The sequence below is a fragment of the Dendrobates tinctorius genome, unplaced genomic scaffold (genome assembly GCF_039654945.1).
Source record: "Dendrobates tinctorius isolate UK_male_01 unplaced genomic scaffold, ASM3965494v1 ptg000044l, whole genome shotgun sequence".
Lineage (NCBI taxonomy): Eukaryota > Metazoa > Chordata > Amphibia > Anura > Dendrobatidae > Dendrobates > Dendrobates tinctorius.
In genome coordinates, this window is record NW_027361712.1 from 25,778,584 (window position 1) to 25,801,641 (window position 23,058).

Consider the following 23,058-nt stretch of genomic DNA (forward strand, 5'->3'; position numbering starts at 1 on the left):
CTGGGAACGAGGAAGGTTGTAACGGGAGACAGTACCCGAAGATCCTAAAAAGGAGTGGTTGAGGGAAAGACAGTTGGTCGTCCCCTATCAGTTCAGAACTGAGTTGTTGCGGATTGCCCATGAGATTCCACTTGCTGGACACTTGGGGATCAGCAAAACAAAGGCCCGGCTGTCTCAACACTTCTATTGGCCCAAGATGGGGACAGATGTAACACACTACTGCCGCTCCTGTGCCACCTGTCAAAAAGTGGGTAAGGCGGGGCCTGCCCTTAAGGCTCCCCTTATTCCTTTGCCGGTGATAGAGGAGCCTTTCCAGAGAATCGCGGTGGACATTGTAGGCCCGCTGTCCGTCCCCAGCAGCTCCGCAAAGCGATACATTCTCACCGTGGTAGACTACGCTACCCGGTACCCAGAGGCAGTAGCTCTGTCTTCAACCAGGGCAGATAAGGTGGCTGACGCACTGGTGACCATCTTTTCAAGGGTAGGATTTCCCAGGGAGATGCTTACCGATCAAGGGCCCCAATTCATGTCTCGCCTAATGGAGGCTCTCTGTGAGAAAATGCAGGTGACGCACCTGGTATTGAGTCCGTATCACCCACAGACTAATGGTTTGTGTGAACGCTTCAACGGTACCCTCAAACAGATGCTCCGCATACTGGTTGAGACCCAAGGGCGCGACTGGGAGCGGTACCTCCCACACCTGCTGTTCGCTTACAGAGAAGTTCCGCAGGCCTCGACCGGGTTCTCCCCCTTTGAGCTCCTGTATGGCAGGCGAGTCCGGGGACCCCTTGGGTTGATAAGAGAATCCTGGGAAGATGAGCCAAACCCCACAGAAGTGTCCATCATGGATTATGTCATGCGCTTCCGTGACAAGATGCAGACCTTGACGCAGTTGGTGCATGACAACATGACGCAGGCTCAGGCTGACCAGAAGCGCTGGTACGACCAGAACGCCCGGGAGCGGACCTTCCAGGTGGGTCAAAAGGTGTGGGTGCTGGTCCCCGTACCAACGGATAAGCTTCAGGCAGCCTGGAAAGGCCTGTACGTCGTCCACCAACAGCTCAACCCGGTCACCTACGTGGTCACGCTTGACCATGCTCGGGGTGGGCGCAAGGCCTTTCACGTCAACATGCTGAAGGCGCACTACGAACGTGAAGCTTGCGTCCTACCGGTCTGCAATCTGCCAGAGGATGGGGAGGAAGATCCCCTCCTGGACATGCTGGCCCAGGCCAAGGCCTATGGGTCCATTGAGGACATGGAGATAAGTGGTTCGCTAACCGTATCCCAGCGGTTGCAGTTGATGGCCACCCTGGAACCCTTCCGGGACGTGTTCACCAACAAACCGGGGAGGACGGAGTTAGCGGTTCATGAGGTGGACACCGGGAATCACGCCCCATTACGGCGAACACCTTATCGGATCTCTGAAACAGTGCAACAAGTCATGCGCCAAGAGATCGATGAGATGTTAAGGCTGGGGGTGATTCGACGGTCAAAAAGCGCGTGGGCTTCACCTGTAGTCCTCGTGCCTAAAAAGGATCGAACCACCCGGTTCTGCGTGGACTACAGGGGGCTCAACGCCATCACAACCTCTGATGCCCACCCGATGCCGCGCATTGAGGAGCTGCTCGAGCGGTTGGCAGATGCCAACTACATATCCATCATGGATTTGAGTCGGGGATACTGGCAGATTCCCCTGAGCCCTGAGGCGCAGGAGAAATCTGCCTTTATCACCCCCTTTGGACTGTATGATTCCACGGTCATGCCCTTCGGCATGAAAAATGCCCCTGCCACTTTCCAGCGGATGGTCAACCACCTGCTTCGGGGACTGGAGGAGTACGCGGTAGCGTACTTAGACGATATTGCTGTCTTCAGTTCCACCTGGGAGGAACACCTTCAGCACCTCCAGGAGGTGCTCAAGCGTCTTCACCAGGCAGGCCTGACCATCAAGCCGGGGAAGTGCCAGATGGGCATGAGCGTGGTCCACTACCTGGGGCACCGGGTAGGCGGGGGTTTCATGAGTCCGGAGCCAGAAAAGGTGGACGCAATCGTGTCCTGGCCCACCCCCAGGACCAAGAAGCAGGTGAAGTCCTTCTTGGGCACTGCAGGGTACTATAGGTGGTTCGTACAGGACTATAGCGCCCTTGCGAAACCCTTGACTGACCTCACCAAGCAGAGGCTACCCCAAACAGTCAACTGGACAGATGACTGTGAAGCGGCTTTCCAAGCTTTGAAAGCAGCCCTGTGCAACTCTCCAGTGTTGAGAGCAGTCGACAGCAGTCGCCCGTTTCTGGTACAGACCAACGCCAGCGAGTTTGGCCTCGGTGCTGTGCTTAGTCAGGTCGACTCGGGGGACCAAGAGCACCCCGTGTTGTACCTGAGCCAGAAACTTTTGCCGAGGGAAGTGGCATACTCGACCATCGAGAAGGAGTGTCTGGCCATGGTGTGGGCACTGCAACGTTTGCAGCCCTACCTGTACGGGCGTGCCTTCACGGTGGTAACCGACCACAACCCTCTGAGCTGGTTGCACACAGTGTCCGGAACCAATGGAAGGTTGCTCTGCTGGAGCCTTGCCCTTCAACAGTACGACTTTACTGTAAAACACAGGAAGGGCAGTGAAAACGGCAATGCCGATGGGTTGTCCCGCCGGGGCGAACCCGCTGAGGTGCGCATGGCCGATTACCGAGAGGTAATGCCTCCTTAGCGCCCTCTTAAGGGGGGAGGTGTGATATACAATGTCTGTGAGGTACGGGGTTTTGCCTACAAAAATATGATGTTTTCTGTTGTAACTTTCCAGAAAGATCCAGCACTATAGGACAATCCAAGCTGCTGGCTCTGCAGCTTCACCCCTCCTCCCTTCACACACACAGAGCAGTGTCACCCCCCTCCTTTGCAGCCTGTGTTCACACTAGGAATAGGAGGCCCCTGCTGTTACACCATTTGGCTTCTCTCAGCCTCAACTGAAAGGAAAAAAGTGCGGGAAAAAACTCTTTGTTTGAAATCAGGAGTTAGAAGTAAACCTTTAAGAGCCTGCCCTGCGAAAGCCCTATAACATAGAGATATAATAACCATATCTCTGTGATCCGAGCGGTCCCAGCTCCGCTACAGTGTCACTTCCGAAGTCCTAACATGTCGAGAACCTGAGATATGATTTGCGCCCAAATGGACGGTCATATCGCATAGATGTTTGATGTTTTCTTGATGGGCTCATTACGCTGGGAAACATGATACCACTGATGAGTCCATACCAGCTTCTCCCATAAAGTTATAGCTAATGTAAGTTTTGTAGCCAAAACATAACTTGGATGAGAGAGGTGGGATCAACCCAGAATGCATCTCTCCGTGATGTCACAAAGCAAAGCCTATAAGGCATTCCCTTGGCAAAACCAGCTCAGAAGAGCTCCAATCCTCGTGCTGACCAGAACTCCAGATGAGTGGAGATGTGTGGCTCCGCCTTCTTTCTCCGCCGCATGGTTTTGCCTAACGAGTCATGAACAACCGTGAGTGTACCTCTGTTTTTAATCCCTTTATTTTATATCTGTACTGTACATAATTAATGTCTCCATTTTATAGCAACTTTCATCTGTAATCACTGTCCTCTTTCGGAAAATAAATGATTTAAATATTTAGCCTGTCTCCATGCTCTAAGAATCGAACTATACGCCTTTGATAGATAATCGCTACTAATTCAAGGGGTTTGCCACGGACCCTCTTAATTTAACACTGTGAATTAAGTAACCGTGACTGGTGGCAGCACGTTGTGTACGGCTATTGCGGCTTGCTGGCAGTACAGAAGGGTCTTATATTGCTGAATGAGGGGCTGCGGCCACAGCATTGATAATTCCCTTACTGCAGAAGCCTAATTGCCGGTTCACAACAGGCAGCCCGTCCGGTGACTAATTATCCTAGGTGCAGTTCCCTGACTGACCTGAGGGTAAGGGGGGCGCCGGAGAGCTGCGAGTTCCAAAGTGGAACTGAGAAAGTAGGATATACATAAATCCCCGCAGTACTTGGAAGATTGATAGCAGTGGTGGGGCATCCAAATTAAACTCCCCCTGTGGCAAATTGTAGAGCGAGATTAGCTTGCTGGATATTTTTGGTCACATGGTGCCAGTGGTGGGATAACTAAGATAAGCCCCACTGCGCCTGTGATAGCCGTGTGCCGGCATTGTGTCACGTCCCTCCGTCCGCTGATAGACCGGTGTCAGTGGTGGGATTGTGACATAGTGGTGACACAGGGTCCGCTGTCCGTCGCGTTTTGGTGGCAGCGGGACCCCCGTCAGTCGCCTCCGTATTTGGACGAATGGCGGTGGGCCGTTCCTCACAGCATGCTCCTAATGGGTGCCGAAGTGGAGGCTACAGGCATCCAAGTCTGCCCCCTCCCTCTCCCTCCTTTTTTGGCCGTTTGGGGAATCTCTTCCTCAGAGCTGCTCCCACCAGATTCCTGTACCTCACGCCATGATGGGTCAAGGACCTCATCATCTACACTACCCTCTTCAAATGACTGCTTCTCCTGGGTTGTCTCGACAGGACAGTACGCACCAGAAAGTGGCACCTGAGTCTCATCATCAGATGAGTACTGAGGTGTGCTGACCATAGGCACTGGCCCACCCGCCTCTTCAGATTCAGAGAGACAAAGCTGTTGCGCATCACTGCATACTACATTTTCTTCAAATTCTCGAATGCTGCTTGGCTGGCCCCCTCTTTCCAAGCCTACAGATTCAGAGAATAGAAGTAGAGATGGCTTCTGTCCAGGGCTCTCTTACTGCCTGGGCAATTTGGCAGGTGGTGAATAGACGGATGGGTGCTCTTCAGTGCTCTGGACCTGAGAGGATCTGGAACTAATTGAAGTCGATGCGATAGCTGCCATCCATCCGACAACGGCTTCAATTTATTCCTCCCGCAGTAGTGGGGTACGGCGAGCTCCTACAAAGCTGCGCATAAAGGACTGTTCCCTGGTAAAACTGGGGGATGCTGAGTCACTGGTGCCCGCAGCAGGCATAGAATCCCCATGTCCTCTCCCTGCTGAAACTCCATGCCCACGTGCCTTACTCCCTGCCTTGTTCATCTTGGTAGACTGATAAAGATAGGCAGAAAAGTACTAAGGGCTTAGTGTGCTTATTCCTGAACAGCTGCTAACAGGTATAAGAACCACTAATTTTATAAAGTGTGTGGACTAGACTTTAATATGAGCTAATGTGGCCTATACAACTGTAAAGTGGAGTGTTTGCTGAACTTTATTAACTTTTTTTTTTCTCACAAAAAGACACTGGATGTGCCCAAAGCTGTAAAACCGATAGTATCACAAACTTTTTGTAGCTATTACAATGCAGGAAGGTAACCTACAATGCAATAGATGAGGCTTCAAAAAATAGGCTAATGCTAATCTGGCTGAGGCTGCAGGGCACAAGCCAGCAGAAAGGCTCCTCTATCTACTCCTATATAGTGTTTGCAAATATTCTAGCTGGATACGGATGGAACCACACTAATAGGAGAAATCTGGAAAAATGAGCAGCACTAATGCAAAAAAGGACAATGTATGAGGCAGTGACGTAGCTGAGCGGACTGCAACCGGAGGTGGCTGCAGAACACACTACAGCGTGAGCTGCACTCACACACAGAGACCTCGCAGACAGCCATGAACAGCGCTGCAAAGCAAAAGAATGCTTCTCACACAGCGGTTGCTAAAGTACCCTGGGTAAAGCACAATAAAGCAAATCGCTAGCTCAAACTGTCCCTCAGAGTCAGAACAGCAGCGTCCTGTCCCTAAGTAAATTCACAGCAGAGTGAACCCAAAATGGCGGCGGCGGCTTTTATAGTGCATCATGACATCATTTCAGCAGCCAATCATAGCCATGCCATTAGTTAACATGCCTAACATGCATAACAGGATATGCCCAGTGCCCACACTTCTTAGGATTCCTCATTGCCTGAATAAAATCAAACTGGCTCATTGCATTATGGGAACTTCCGATTCCGGTATTCGATATTCTAAAAGTATCGGAACTCCGATACAAAGAATATCGGCCGATACCCGATATTGCAGTATCGGAATGCTCAACACTACACATGACATTCTGGACTCTATTGTCACATACACAAACCAATATATAGACATTATAAAGGACAAGTTCATCTGCAACAGAATCATCAAGGCCACAGATTAAATAGAACTGCATGCTTTTTTTGGATTGTTATACCTTGCAAGAGCTTATAGGGCAAATCGACAAAGTTTGGAGGAACTTTGGGGTAAAGATGGTGATGGAATTGAAAAATTTGGCCTTGTTATGTCTCTAAAAAGATTCAAGGTTCTAATTAGTTTCCTTCGGTTTTTAACGACAGAACTACCCGAACCAAACGTAAAACATATGACCGACTTGCTCCAATTCGCGATTTATTCCAAAAATTTGTGGAAAACTGTAAGAAAAGCTATTGCCCTGGGGTGAATCTCACTATTGATAAAATGCTGCCTGGTTTTCGTGGTAGATGTGCATTTCGTCAATACATTCCATCAAAGCCTTGCAAATATGGAATAAAAATTTATGCCCTTGTTGATGCCAGTAAGACCTACACATACAACCTTGAAATCTATGCAGGAAAACAACCAGAAGGTCCATACTGTGTCAGCAACAAACCCAGTGATGTTGTAAAAAGAATAGCTGAGCCCTTATTTGGATCGGGTCGCAATATAACAGCTGACAATTGGTTTTCAAATTGTGATCTGATTGATTATCTGAAAATGCAGAAGCTTTCATGTGTCAGAACTGTAAGAAAAAATAAAAAGAATTGCCTACATAGTTTGTAAGTGTGAAAGGGAGAAAACAGTACAGCAGTTTGTTTGCATTCCATGATGAAAAGGTTTTGGTTTCCTATGTACCACGCGAAAAAAAAATGTACTTCTTCTCTCAACACTTCATAATGATGGTGCCGTCGATCCTGGGTCTGAGGCACAAAAAAAGGAGATAATTACATTTTATAATGCAACCAAAGGGGGTGTTGATACAGCTGATTAGATGTGCTCAACTTTCAGCGTCAGCAGAAACACCAAGCGCTGGCCAATGGTCAGATTTTTCACAATGTTGAATTTGGGTGGTATGAATTCACAAGTCATTTACCTTGAAAACCAGCTTGAACCACTCCGTAGACGAGTCTATCTGAAAAAATTGGCCCATGAACTAGTGCTTGGAGAGCTACGCTGGAGAAGTATGAAAACTATCTGTATCCCCTCTCGCCTTCAAGTTCAGCTCAAAAGATTCCGCCCAGAAGATGATAGTGAAAATCCACCACCTGCATCACCTCCCAAAAGAAGGAGATGCACCACCTGCACCACGGAAAGCGGAAACAGAAGGCTTTCTAATTATGAATGTCACAATGTCATAATGCAATCTGCCTGACACATGCAAAAATGATGTGTAATTCTTGCTGTTTGCTCTGCAAATGTGTTTTTTCTGGGGAAATTTCAGGATCTAATTCTGAATGAATACGTGTGCAATATTACTTTATGTACCTAAAAATTAAATTTGTTTCCCTAAATTTTCTTTATAGAGTTATTTGTCAGCGTCAAACTGGGGCTATTTGGTGGGAGTTTTGAAATGTTTGTATTTCAGAGTTATTACTTTTATGTTAAGTAAATGGTCTTTTTTGCACCTGATTATGTGTGGTCTCTTTTATTACATCTCTATGAAGGTCACTGATCACTTTTAGAGCACTGAAATTGCAAAAATTAGATGATATAGGTATTTTTCTAGCCTGCGCCTGACAGGCACATTATTCCCTAACTCAGTAGTAAAGATATTGTTCCAGATGGAGGGTTCACTAGAAATCCTGCAATGAGGATCCCATCATGGGGAATGTGAAAAGTAAACCATAATAAAGGTGGTAGCCACAGTCTGAATACCTGTAAAATGACATCTATCATGCCTCAAAAACTATTATGCTGCATGTATCGTAGCTAGCTCTAATAATTCACCAATTCACCGTTTTTTTGGTTCTAGAAACCACCACTATATACAGTAGCTGTGCTGTGCAGGAATCATTTCTTAAACCCACTCTCTACTACTACTGGAAAAAGTGATGAGTTTATATAAAGAGAAAGATACTATAAATAAGGAGAAATTAAAAGCTATACACAATATAACATCAAAACCGACCCTTAAATAACTTTAATAATATTTGGACATAGTAATTGAAATAAACCTATAGCAGAAAAAATGTACGAATGCATTATGAATAACCCTGCCATGCCATTGTTGATTGTTTTAATGCACTTGATGACATTTTCTGTTAACCGCTCTAACTGGGTCAAAATCATCAAGGAAAACATCTTGCTTGATTACTTCACTCTTAAGGTACCATCACACATAGCGACTCACCAGCGATTCCGACAATGATATCAACATGTCAGGATCGCTGGTGAGTCGCTATGTGATCGCTGGTGAGCTGTCAAACAGACAGCTTCATCAGCGATCAGCACCAGTGACGCCGAGCGCCCGGCGCCGCCATGTACTTTAGTTACCAGCGCGCTGATGCAGGGAGCTGGTAACTAAGGTACACAGAGGGTTTCTAAGGGACGTGTGTCACTTAGAAACCCAATGTGTACCTTAGTTACCAGCTCCCTGCATCAGCACGCTGGTAACTAAGGTACACAGAGGGTTTCTAGGCACTGCACGGTGCTTAGAAACCCTGCGTTTACCTTAGTTACCAGCTGATCGCTGGTCTCCCGCCTGTCACACGCAGTGGGAGACCAGCGATCAAAGAAATATCCAGGGCTTTCCAAGAGCGATCAGCGATACCAGCAGGGGGGCCGGTCGCTGACCGCTGTCACACACAGCGATCTTGCTGGTGAGATCGCTGTTGCGTCACAGAACTTGTGACTCAGCAGTGATCTCGCTAGCGAGATCTCTATGTGTGACGGGGCCCCCACTGACTCAAGGGCACACAGCTTAGGTATACTGTTCTTCAGTTTAATGCACTACTTTATCCAAAAAAATATTCAGGATTGAGAGTGCTCAGTAGTTGATACCTTTTAATGGCTAACTGAAAAGATGGTAACAAATTGCAAGCTTTCGAGACTACTCAGGTCTCTTCATCAGGCTAGACTAATACAAAATCTGAAGTAACATATTTATGCACAATACAGCCTAGAAAAAATGCAATAGATAAGACAAGTGACGTGAAGCAGAACTATCAATATGGGAGAGGGAGAAACATAAATATAAACATTGGACCAGTTCATAGATAAGGAGTCTGGATGTTTTATGGTCCTCCGATTGGGGTCTAGTTCTGTGTTGTGATGCCCCGCAAGGTTTTAAAAGGAAATTCCTTAATTGATGTAAAAAGACATAAATCCATGCGACACATTCATTCCAGCACTGAGAGTGTCAAAGTTCGTCATAAATTTGTACTTTATCCAGAAGACGACCTTAAAACAAACAAGAGTTGGTCAATATAAACAGTAAAATTTCGTGCCTCAGCCTTCTCAAGTCACATGAACAAAAGAGAGGGTCCTTGAAGTGACAGATTGTGTTGAATGGCAGGTTATTTTTTTTTCTCTTTTCTCTTTCCTCCCCTCCAGACGCTGTTCCTAGCTCGGAGCAGCCAATTGCAATTTATTTATTTTTTGTCAGGACTCCCGGGTATTACTGCTGCAAGGAGAGCTGCACACAGCAGCAAGGGAGCTGAGTAAAGCGCTGGGTAACTAACCAGGTACCAACCAGGACCTGTACCATGTGACAGAGTAGGAGAAGGTCAGGGGAGGAGCAAGACGCCGTGGTGCAAAGGAGATGATAAACACAGGAGAGTAGTCAAACAAGTTAAGATCAGAACCTGGAGATCACAAGGTACCAATGGGTTGAGACAGGGGATTGCCAGAAGGGAAGCCAGAGGTCAAAAAGCCAGAATAAGTGGTGCGGTACAATAAGGACAAACTGTAATGGAGTAACAATAGCCAAGCCAGGTCAGAACTGAAGAAGACAATAGTACCAAAATGTGAGACAGAGAGCAGAGTGAGCGGACAGACCAGGTCATACATGGGAGGCAATCAAGCAATGCAGTAAACACGCACACCAGGGGGTCAGACACACAGTCAGAACAACAGTAAAGCTGACAGGGAATCCTAGTCTGGAGTGAGTATAAATACCCCTCCCAAAAGGGAGGCCAGTAAATTTAACCCTGAGAGAACAGGACATTAGCCATGTCCTAACCATGACAGTACCACTCTCTTAACGGGGGGCCACTGGACCCCCAGGCATCTCAGGGTATCTGGAAGAAAAAGCCCACACCTGTCGATCAGCGTCCACACAACTGGCTGGAACCCATGACCGATCCTCAATGGAATATCCCTTCAGTGGATGGAGCAGCACGGTGGCTCAGTGGTGAGTCCTGGGTTCGAATCCCACCAAGGACAACATCTGCAAGGAGTTTGTATGTTCTCCCCGTGTTTGCGTGGGTTTCCTCCGGGCACTCTGGTTTCCTCCCACACTCTAAAGACATACTGATAGGGAATCTAGATTGTGAGCCCCATCAGTGACAGTGATGAAAAATGTGTGCAAACTGTAAAGCGCTGCGGAATATGTTAGCGCTATATAAAAATAAAGATTATAAAAAAAAATAAAGATTATATTATTAGGGTACCGTTACACTTAGCAATGCACCAGCGATCTCGACAGGTGGTGGTCGCTACTTACCTGTCGCTAATTGGTCACACAGGCAGATCTCACCAGCGACATCGCAGGGGTCGGGGGTCGCTACTTACCTGTCAGACGCGGCGATCCTGACGTCCACGCATCGCTCGTCGGCGCCACAGGAAGCCCAGCAGGAAGCTGACGATGAGAAACAGCCCAGGCCGTTCTCACGCGACCAGCGATGAGCAGCGGTGATATTGCTAGCGATATTGCTATGTGTAACGGGGGCTTTAGGTACTGATTTCGGCACACCAACTGTGAATCAATGATGCACCCTACCTCTTCCTCTATTAGATGAGGAATCCTGTATACACAGTATCTTTATACACAGCATGATCCGTATATAGCAGAGTGAGAAGTGATATCATGTAACATGTAAGTATAGAGCACATTTGGATGGAGCCTTTACACAGATACCACATATATAGTGAAAGCAACCTGGTTGCATTGAATCTGTAACACACAAAATGATCAGCATATCGCAAAGATGAGGTCACATACAGGTCACAAGACTCCATAAATGGGAAGGGGAGAAAAAATAATGAGCACAGCAAGGCCAGTATCCTCATCAAACAAACACCATCCCCCAACTCTTCCCTCTCACCCTTATCTCCAGCACACAGAACTAATGGCAGACAATGTATGTGTCCATGCTCTGTCCTCTCATACATATATCATCCCCCAACTGCTCTCCTCTCAGCAGTGTCCAGTAAACCCAGCTCCACCATGTTAATGGCAGACCCTGTAGACCTGTAGCAGCCACACTAGTGAACATGGTGGCCACATGAATCTCAGAGGTATCACTAATCCCATATATGATGTAGGAGCTGATACTACACGGATGAATGTGCTCCTAAAATCATATTTAATGTGAGGTGATGACCCCAGTACTACACTTCCTTACCCTGCAGACATGGCAGATACATGAATTCTGAGGTAATATTGATCCCATACATGATGTAAGAGCAGAACCTTCATGATGTCTAAAGTGAATGTGCTCCTAACATCTGTAATGTGAAGTGATGACCCCATGAGTGGCTACATGAATTTCTGAGGTAATATTAATCCCATACATAATGTAGGAGCTAGCTATAATGTGGCGTGATAAACCCCCAGTATTATACTTCCCTGTCTGATGTCTTCTCCATTTCATATGGTGAAAGAAAGAGGTAGAAAGACAATTTACCTCCTCTATATAAACCCCCCTCACAGAGAGAGACCAGCCCCCACCATCCTCACAAAAGAGACAGAGTTACCTCACCTAAATAAGCCCCACCCTCCTCACAGTGGCACACCAGGCACAAACTCTTGCTTAAAATCTACTCCGCTATACACACAAAACTGCAGGAGTTAAAAGATCCGCCCATCCCAAAAGTCATGCCCTCCTGCACCTATTGCTCCGGTGGTTTCTCTTCTGGCACATTGGTTCCACAGAGTGTAAATGCAGAGTAGAGCAGGCTGACAATCGAAGTACTGGTTAGTGAACATAGCACGCTCAGTATATACAATAAAAGAAACTTTTATTTTCTCTCTGCAGCCACAGATCCACTAAGCACAGGATTTAAACACTATAGACCTGCTAACTACTCCTATATCTGCAGGTAAATAGCACTTATGAATGTTGGAGGTTTCCTTTAAGTGAAGGCTCATACATATGTTCAGAAAATCTTAGCACCTGATTCATCAAAGTGTTTACATCAGAAAACTGGCATTAAAAACTTTGAAAAATTTCAATATTTTTATGCATCGAGTGGGTGGGGTTGGGGAGGAGCCAGGTTGAAACAGGGCGTGGTTACTTTTACTGTCAATTTCTTCAAAAATGGTGGCTCTTCATAGGCCAAAAATGTTTCTCCAGTCCAAGAATTAAGTAGCATGTCTAGCAAGGAGAACAGAGGCAAACGCCACTACTAAGATGTGCCAAAATCATTAAAAGGCATGGGCTTTTTAATTAATTTGGTGCTTCTTATTCTTGCACATCCCTTATTAAGATTGGAGAATGAGAAGCCAGTATTAATGAATTGGGGTTTTAATGCCTAGAGGCCATACAGCTTTTTAGAGAGAAATGGCTCAGTACAGAATAATAACTCTAGGAGAGAATAACTCCACGAAAAAATGATCCGAATGCGTCACACTGTTCAGGAATATAGATTCAAGCATAAAACATTTGTTGGGAATTTGATAGAAAAAGCTTGTACACGTCCATATGCAATGGAAACTCTCAGGACGTGGCCATGTAGTCTTATAAATACAAGTTTATGCATCATGTATGGGCCAAATCAATATGACGTGTGGAGAAAAAGGTAGAATGTTTAAGCCAAAAAGAGCAAGGTAGAGCTGCCATGTGCAATACGTTAGCAGTGCCATTCCCCACAGTTAGGAAAGTACCCCACATTCTGCCCTTGGCATGACCAAAGCATTCACAAGATTTCAAAGGCAATACACAAAACATCCAGACAGAAATTATGTCTTGTCTTCTTCTTAGTTTCTGTACATGTCCTCAGCCCATCTGTTACACTGTGACTGTCTAGCACAATGATATGTCCCAGATTCTTCAGGTCTCACCCCAGTGAGTTTACAATAAACTTCTCCCTTATTTGTGTCTCTTGATAGAGTCATATGTCCCTGGACAGACTGGCCATAATATTTGCTATTCTCATGACATAATGCCCCCAACCACTCCAGTCCTTTCCCTTCAGGTTGTCTGATCCAGTGAACACAATACATGTTAGTGCTGTCAGTGAGGGCAGCACCGGTCACTTTACATGTCAAGTCCAGAGTCTCTGATGGTCTCACAACCCCAGGACCTGTCTCCACCATTGTGATTTGTGATGTGACACCTGCAAAATAATAAAAAGTTAATGAGATTTTTTAGTACTGACAAACAAATATATTTTTTTCTGCAATGAGACCCACTTTGTAGAGACAGCACAGCACTGAGAATCCACAGGAAAGTCTTCATGTCTGGTCTGAGGACTTGCAGAGATACTTGCTCAGGATGTGTGCTGATGCTCTTCGTGGACATATCCTGGATTTTGCTCTCTATTTAGATTCAAAGTCATTTGCATACATTTACATATTTATTATTATTATGGTATATTTAAGTAACTGTAAGAATTTCCCTTATTGTGACATGTTATTATTTGTGTGTCATATACATAGAGGGGAATGGGGTGTTGAATACCTCTTTCACATTTTAATCTTTGCAATCAACAGCAAAAGGAGCTGAGCTGGTTTTGTTGGCATTTAATCTACTGGGAAATATAGAAAGAATATGAAATAGAAAAGAAAAATTGACAGCCCAAATTTCATTGAAATACATTATTTAGCAAATTGCTATTGTGGTGTTGCTTTTATGCAATCGATAATCATGATTCTATTTTTAAAAAAAGTCTGAAAACACGGGTGCATGAACAACAGACATAAGTTGTCTTTCAAATACAGTGGCTTGCGAAAGTATTCACCCCAACGGCATTTTTTTATTTTGCTACCTCATGATTTGGAGTTTCACTGTTTATTTTTTTTAGGGTTGCCTACAGCAGTGAACATGTCTATAACTATTCACCTTCCTCAAGTCAGTACTTTGTAGAGCTCCCTTTTACTGCAATTAAAGCTGCAAGTCGCTATGTTTAAGTCTCTATGAGCTTTCTACATCTTGCCACTGGGATTTTTGCCCATTCCTCAAGGCAAAACGGCTCCAGCTCCTTCAAGTTAGATAGTTTCTTTTGTTGAACAATAATCTTCAAGTCTGACCACATATTCTCAATTGAATTAAGGTCTGTTGTTTGACTAGGCCACTTTAAAACATTTACACGTTTCCCCATAAAGCACTCCAATGTTGCTTTAGCAGTATGCTTTGTGTCATTGTCTTATTGGAAGGTGAGCTTCCATCCCAGTCTCAAAGCACTGACTGACAAACAGGTTTTGCTCAAAAATATCCCTGTATTTTGCATCATCCATCTTCTCTTAACTTGGACCATTTTCCCTGCCTGGTTGACAAAAAACATCCCCAGAGCATAATGCTGCCACCACCATGTTTCACTGTTGGGATAGTGTTCTTCGGGTGATGAGCTGTATTGGTTTGGCGCCAGACATAGTGTTTACCTTGATGGTCAATAAGTTCAGTTTTGGTCTCATCTGACAACAGCACCATCCTCCATACATTTGTGGAGTCTTCCACATGTATTTTGGCAAGCACAAAATAAGCCTTACAATTTGTGTGTGTAAGTAAAGAGTTTTTTTCTGCCAATTTTTCCATAAAGGCAATCTATATTGAGTGTTTTTTGTGGTCGTTTGGACAAATGCATCATTTGCTGCTTGGGAACGCTGTAGCTCCTACAAGGTTACCATTGGTCTCTTTGCTACCTCTTTGATTAATGCCCACTTTGCCCAGGCTAAGAGTTTTGGTGGGTGTCCCTCTCTTGGCACGTTTGTTATTGTTCCATGTTCTTTCCATTTGATGATGAATGATTTGATGGTGATTCGGGTGATCATCAGAGACAGGGATTTTTTTTTTACAACCCAAACCCTGATTTGTACTTCTAAATCACTTTGTCCCTGACATGTTTGGAGATCACCTTGGTATTTACGGCACTTTTTGGTTAGTAATGGCTCTTATTTAATAATGTTGCAGCCTCTGGGACCTCTCAGTAAAGTTGTATATATACTGATGGACCATGTGACACTTACAGTGCACACAGTTGGACTTCCTTTCACTAAGCATGTGACTTATGAAGGTAATTGCTTGTGTAAGCAGGTAGCTAAATGCAACGCCGGAGGTACAAGGAAGAAAGAACAATTTACTTATTTTATTAACAATATGAAATTGAAACAGATGCTGAAAATGGCAAATCACAAAAGGACAATATTTACAAAATATTTGACAAGCAATAATATAACAGAGGTATATGGATTGGTATGCAACAAGAAACACAGGGATCAGCTCCGTCTTCACAATCCAACCTAGTTCTAGTGGGTAGTGATGAGTGAGCATGCTCGTCACTACTCGGTGCTCACCCGAGTATTTCCGTGGCTCCTCAGTGGGAGCTCAGGTCCCTGCCCTGCATGTTTGGTGCTCTTTACAGAGCCAATGAACATGCAGGGATTGTCTGCCACACACTGTAATGCTCAAAGAATCCGATGGCTAGCACTCAACTTAAATTGGTATAATGGTGTTAGTGAAAGGAGCCTATGGCCCCGTAAACAGTAGTTCATGAAATCACTGCACACGAACAAGTTGAAAAATATGCTTCAAGTGATGGTTTATTTATAGTGATTGGTGAAGCGACAGGCAAATGGCGTTTTGGCCAGTTAATAGCCTTGATCACATAGTCGCTAGAAAAACAGAAATATATAGTGATGTATTTTTTAAAAAAAAGTAAATTGTAGTTATGTACAAATAATATTTATAATATATACATATGTAGAGAGCGGCTTGAGAGCATGTCCAAGATGTTATTTGAATAACAGTACATAGATGCCTAAGGATAATAATCAAATTCATATAGAGGCATTTCAGAAGAAGGAAAAGTCAAAAGAGGAGGACATTAGAATGGTATACTGAGATGTTAGTTCAAAGTAACTATGAGCTAGCCCACCCCTTTTAATGTAACATCATAGGTCAGAAACAGTTATGTCCCTGTACTGTGGTATTTGAGGTAGATCATACAATACGATATATCCTGTTGGGGATAATAGAAAAATGTTAACCAAGGTCAGACTGTATGACAATATCTATATATAGTTGATTACGGTTTATCAAGGTTACTAGTGCCGGATGGAAAGAAAATCTTTCATATTGCCTGTGTGTATCGATAGAGGTACAAAACCAGGTAACATTGTTCCAAGTGCAGGAAGGATAGAGAGGTAGAATAGAGGTAATTAGGAAAAAGTATATCACATATATCATTCTGATTGGTATATTTCAATCTGAATGTTTATGGACATACCCCAATGATATAGGTTGGTCTTGTGTGGAGTGAAGCAATCTGAGTTTTGGGTCCTATATTGGAACTGGAATATAATTAAAATAGATAAAGAAGCAGCCTTTGATGGTAATCAGTGTGCATAAAATGATATATGGTAATTACCACACATGAAGGGATACACGCAGGGATCTGTTCCCAGATGCCAACTGGAATTGGTCCCACATGGTCAGTTTTGGTGTGGAGCAGTTGCGCTGTGGAGACCAAGAATGTAGCACAAATAAGTGGTATTATAGTGCCTTTCGAAAGTATTCGGCCCCCTGGAACTTTTCAACCTTTTCCCACAAATTATGCTTCAAACAAAAAGATACCAAATGTAAATTTTTGGTGAAGAATCAACAACAAGTGGGACACAATTGTGAAGTTGAATGAAATTTATTGGTTATTTTACATTTTTTTGGGAAATTCAAAGACTGAAAAGTGGGGCGTGCAATATTATTCGTCCCTTTAACTTAATACTTTGTTGCACCACCTTTTGCTGCGATTAGAGCTGCAAGACGCTTGGGGTATTTCTCTATCAGTTTTATACATTGAGAGACTGAAATTCTTGCCCATTCTTCCTTGGCAAACAGCTTGAGCTCAGTGAGGTTTGATGGAGATCATTTGTGAACAGCAGTTTTCAGCTCTTTCCACAGATTCTTGATTGGATTCAGGTCTGGACTTTGACTTGGCCATTCTAACACCTGGATTCGTTTATTTGTGAACCATTCCATTGTAGATTTTGCTTTATGTTTGGGATCATTGTCCTGTTGGAAGACAAATCTCTGTCCTAGTCTCAGGTCTTTTGCAGACTCCAACAGGTTTTCTTCAAGAATGGTCCTGTATTTGACTCCATCCATCTTCCAATCAATTTTAACCATCTTCCCTGTCCCTGCTGAAGAAAAGCAGGCCCAAACCATGATGCAGCCACCACCATATTTGACAGTGGGATGGTGTGTTCAGGGTGATGAGCTGTCTTGCCTTTACGCCAAACATATCGTTTGGCATTGTTGCCAAAAAGTTTGATTTTGATTTCATCTGACCAGAGCACCTTCTTCCACATGTTTGGTGTGTCTCCAAGGTGGCTTGTTACAAACTTTAAACAACACTTTTTATGGATATTTTTGAGAAATAGCTTTCTTCTTGCCACTCTTCCATAAAGGCCAGATTTGTGCAGTGTACGACTGATTGTTGTCCTATGGACAGACTGTCCCACCTCAGCTGTAGATCTCTGCAGTTCATCCAGAGTGATCATGGGTCTCTTGGCTGCATCTCTGATCAGTCTTCTCCTTGTTTGAGGCAAAGTTTAGAGGGACGGCTGGGTCTTGGTAGATTTGCAGTGGTATGATACTTCTTCCACTCCAGTATGATCTCTTGCACAGTGCTCCTTGGGATGTTTAAAGTTTTGGAAATCATTTTATATCCAAATACGGCTTAAGGCTATATGCCCACGTAGCATTTTAAAACGCTCACTAAAAAGCCGGACTCCTTCCCAGAAATCGCGCGTTTTTTTCCGCGCGATTTCACCGCAATTTTACCGAGATTATGATCGCGATTTTGCCGCGATTTTCACGTGCGATATTCAAGCACTTTCCAAGCGATTTGAAGCATCGCTTGGAAAGTGATTGACAGGTTGGTCACACTCATCAAACATAGTGTTTGACAAGTGTGACCAGGTTTTTACTATTGAGGCCGCCTATGCGGCATCAATAGTAAAAGATAGAATGTTAAAATGCTAAAAAAATAAAAAAATCAGGGTATATTTACCTTCCGGCATCCCACGCTGCCATCCCGGGCCTCAGCGTTCCCAGTAATGCCTTGCGAGACCTGTGATGACGTAGTCTCGCGTTGCTATAGCGATCTCGTGAGACCACTAGAGTCACGCAAGACTGCATCATTACAGGACCTTGACGCAAGGCATTACTGGGAACGCTAGGCCGGGAATGCAGCGCGGGACATCGGAAGGTAAATATACCCCGATTTTTTATTTTGTTATTCTTTTTTTTACAAGGGTATGGTACCCAGGGCCTGGAGGACAGTCTCCTCTCCTCCACACCGTGGGTACCAACCGCACATGAGACGCTTAACTTCCCGCATGGTGGGCATAGCCACATGCGGGAAGTAAGCGATTCTCATGCATTCCTATGGGTGCGGAATCGCGGCAATTCTTTGCGATTCTGCACAAAAGTATGAGCATGCTGCAATTTTTTCCGCGATGCGATTCCACCGCGGAAAAAAGCGCAGCATTAGCACAGCATGTGCAGAATGCCATAGGAATGCATGGGGGCGTTCTGTACACGATTTTTAAACGTTTTCGCAGCGTTTTCGTGCCGAAAATTGCGGCAAAAACGCTTAAAAATCGCTACGTGGGCACACAGCCTTAAACTTCTCCAGAACAGCATCACAGACCTGCCTGTTGTGTTCCTTGGTCTTCATGATGCTCTCTGTGCTTCAGACAGAACCCTGAGTCTATGACAGAGCAGGTGCATTTATACGGAGACTTGATTACACACAGGTGGATTATATTTATCATCATTAGTCATTTAGGACAACATTGGATCATTCAGAGATCCACAATGAAATTCTGGAGTGAGTTTGCTGCACTGAAGGTAAAGGGGCCGAATAATATTACATGCCCCACTTTTCAGTTTTTGAATTTCCAGAAAAATTTAAAATAACCAATAAATTTCGTTCAACTTCACAATTGTGTTCCACTTGTTATTGATTCTTCACCAAAAATTTACATTTGGTATCTTTGTGTTTGAAGTATGATATGTGGGAAAAGGTTGAAAAGTCCCAGGGGGACGAATACTTTCGCAAGGCACTGTAAATATATAGAGACACTGTGTGTACTTATCTTGTGTGAGGAAATTCACATCCGTTGGTGGAACAGTGGTAGATGCTGACACTACAGTGTCTTAGCGTGGAGTAGCGCTGAGTCACGATCAGCGCTCCTAACATAGAGTGCTGGTGGATCACGTGAGTGGGGGTGACTTTTCTTTCTTCTGAAATGCCTCTATATCAGGGGTGAGAAATTACCGTATATACTCGCGTATAGGCCGAGATTTTCAGCCCATTTTTTGGTCTGAAAGTCCCCCTCTCGGCTTATATGCAAGTGATATAGCCAGGGGGTAGGTGGGGGAGGGGGAGCGGGGGTGTGACATCATACTAACCCACTCCTGGCGCGGTCTCTGCAGCACCCCTACTTGTCCCATGGTCTCCTTTCCTTCCTACAGTGGTCACATGGTACCGCTCATTAAAGTCATGAATATGCGCATATTTATGACTTAATGAGTGGTACCATGTGACCGCTGAAGGAAGGAAGGGAGACCTTGGGAGAAAGGGCTGCAGAGACACGCCAGGGGAAGGTAAGTATATGCTATATTCACCTGTCCTTGTCCAATGCTGCTCGCCGGGTCCCTCTGTCAGTGACATTCAGACAGCATAGGGCATGATGATGTAGTCAGTGCGCGCCCTCTGCCTGAACAGTCACTGACAGAGGGACCCGGCGGGCAGACAGCAGCGAGCAGTGTTGGAACCGGGACAGGTGAATATCTCAGGTGCCGGGTCCTGAGCCAGCGGCGACACCTGTCCCTCATAGCGCGCCGGGGTCTCCGCTTGCTCAGCACACCAGCACCTGGCCCCCAGAAACAAGAGGTGAGTATGTCTTTTTTTTAATACCTGCAGTAGTGATAGCAGCAATATATGGGGGCATAATCTATTGGGCATCTTATGGGGGCAGCATATGGGGGCATATTCAATGGAGCATCTTATGGGGGCAGCATATGAGGGCATATTCAATAGAGCAACTTATGGGGGAACCATATGGGGCATATTCAGTGGAGCATCTTATGGGGGCAGCATATGGGGGCATATTCAGTGGAGCATCTTATGGGGGCAGCATATGGGGGAATATTCAGTGGAGCATCTTATGGGAGCAGCATATGGGGGCATATTCAATGGAGCATCTTATGGGGGCATATTCAGTGGAGCATCTTTTGGGAGCAGCATATGGAAGCATATTCAATAGAGCATCTTATGGGGGCATATTTAATGGAGCATCTTATGGGGGCAGCATATGGGGGCATATTCAATGGAGCATCTTATGGAGCAGCTTATGGGGCATAATCTATGGAACGTCTTATGGAGCCATAACCTTTATGGAGCAGCATATGGGGAATATTATTCTATGGACCATCATATGGGGCCATTATTAATCTTTATGGAGCATTATATGTGGCAAATTTTGTATGGAGCATCTTATAGGGCCATCATGAACTGTATGGAGCATTATATGGGGCTACTGATTCAATATGGATTTTCAAAAACATTTAACCTACTGATGTCTCAAATAATTTTACTTTTATTGGTATCTATTTTTATTTTTGAAATTTACCAGTAGCTGCTGCATTTTCCACCCTAGGCTTATACGCAAGTCAATAAGTTTTCCCCATTTTTTGTGGCAAAATTAAGGGGGTCAGCTTATACACGGGTCGGCTTATACACGAGTATATACAGTAGTTTTCCCAAGGGGTCACATGAGAAACTGGCACTGCTGTGAAGGGCCAAACCAATCAGCTGAACTTAAAGAGGCAGTCCAAAACTAAAGGTGAATTTCATATTAAATGTATATCTATTCAGTGTAATAATATAATCTTGTTTTCTAATATACTTCAGTGAAAAATTCCCTAATGAACCCTCTACATTCTGACTTCCTGTCTTTTTTTTTAACGTCCCATGACATTTTGTTTGAGATTCACCAGTGCAAGCTGTGATACTCAAATGAGCTGTCATCAGGGGCAGACGCTGTGTACACTTCCACAGCCTCTGCGCCCTCTCTGAAATTAGGCGCCAAAGGTGATGTCTGTTTTGGAGGCTCAGCTAGTCCTGCTCACCTGATAATGTGTCGGTTGTAAAATGTGATGTATAATCAGTATGAGGTTCTTATGCTATATTCCTTTGAATGCACAGTGACAGTGTGCTCCCTTGCTGGCTCTAAGGAGAAGAGATGACCCGGCAGGGACCAGTCCAGTCTCTGAAACAGATGACGCTTCATTTTAAGGTGGGGAAAGCAGCTGTGGCAGTGACAGCATCCTCTGCCCCTGATGATGGCCTCTGTGAGTACCCCAAAATGCACTGGGATTCTCTAGCAAAATGTCATTGGAAGTTTAAAAAAAAAAACACACAAGCAGACAGGAAGTTAGAGTAGAGAGGGAAAGGTAGAAATTTCTTAACTGAAATATATTAGAAAAGTGATTAGATTATGAATTAAATTTAGTATGAAAGTCACCTTTGGTTTCGGATCAACCTTAATTCTGTGTAATATTAATTTTGTCACTTTATAAAAAGCAGTTGCTTATGTGATGAAGTTTACATGAGCGTATAAAAAAAATCATTATTTTCATCTAAAAAAAAGACGATTTTCCACCTGTATTGTCATCCATATGGCATCCATTTTTAGACATCAGAAGTGAATAAAATTTTAAAGTAGAAATAGTGTCCTGTGTTAGTAATGGAAATGTATCGTAAAAATCGGATGCTATACGGATGATTCATATGGCATCCAATTTTTTTATTTTTCACGCCCATAGACTTCAACAGGCGAGTCTGATCCGAAATACAGAAGAGACCCGTGGGTGTTGTGACATTTCTCACACAGACAGTTTCAAGCTGTAATGTAAATAGCTCAATTCCATAACATTGCTCCTAGTGCTCTGTGTGAGGTCGGGTTTATTTATTTTTTCATAGACAGCACTTGGACAAATATTACAGTTGTGTGAACATAGCCTGATAATACTTGTTGCAATAAAGCTTATCGGAACACGTAATAGCAGTTGATCAAGCAATAAATTGGGAACATTGGAAAAAAGTTATTCGCCCACCTCTATTCCACATGCAGAGATTCAAATCACATATGGGCAGGAGCTGACAGAAGGGGTTGGGAATCCTTATTGCAGTCTATGGAGTGAATGTGATAAGCCATAGATCACAGGGGGAAGTACTATGGGGGACTTAACCCTTACCTGTCCTGCACAGGAAATACAACAGTACAAGCTGGGAGCGAAGAGGGAGGTAAGGGTTAACGCTCACATACAAAGGTGAGGTCTCCAGCCCTCTGGCTGTGATTGTCAGCAGGCCACACAGGAACACTCAGGGGCTGGATGTGGCCCACGGGCCACAGTTTACCCAGGCCTGCTCTATATGAATGTGATTATTATCCTTAGACATCTATGTACAGTTATTCAAATAACATCTTGGACATTCTCTCAAGCCACACTATACATATACACAGTATATATTGTAAATATTGAATGTACATATCTACAGTTAGTTTTCTTGAAAAAATACCTCACTGTATATATTTCTATTTTTTCTAGCGACTATGTGATCAAGGCTATTAACTGGCCGAAACATCATTT

The 23,058-nt window shown here is 44.4% G+C and overlaps 1 long non-coding RNA gene across 1 annotated transcript in view; it reads right to left on the minus strand.

The window, feature by feature from the left end:
• Positions 1-12,180: 12,180 nt before the first annotated feature.
• Positions 12,181-23,058, minus strand: part of LOC141089242 (uncharacterized) — a 48,331-nt gene continuing 37,453 nt past the window's right edge. Inside the window, exons 4-5 of the long non-coding RNA XR_012232221.1 lie at positions 13,593-13,718; positions 12,181-13,516 (exon numbers count right to left, since the gene is read on the minus strand). This is a non-coding gene — a long non-coding RNA (uncharacterized lncRNA). The remainder of the gene's footprint in view (positions 13,517-13,592; positions 13,719-23,058) is intronic.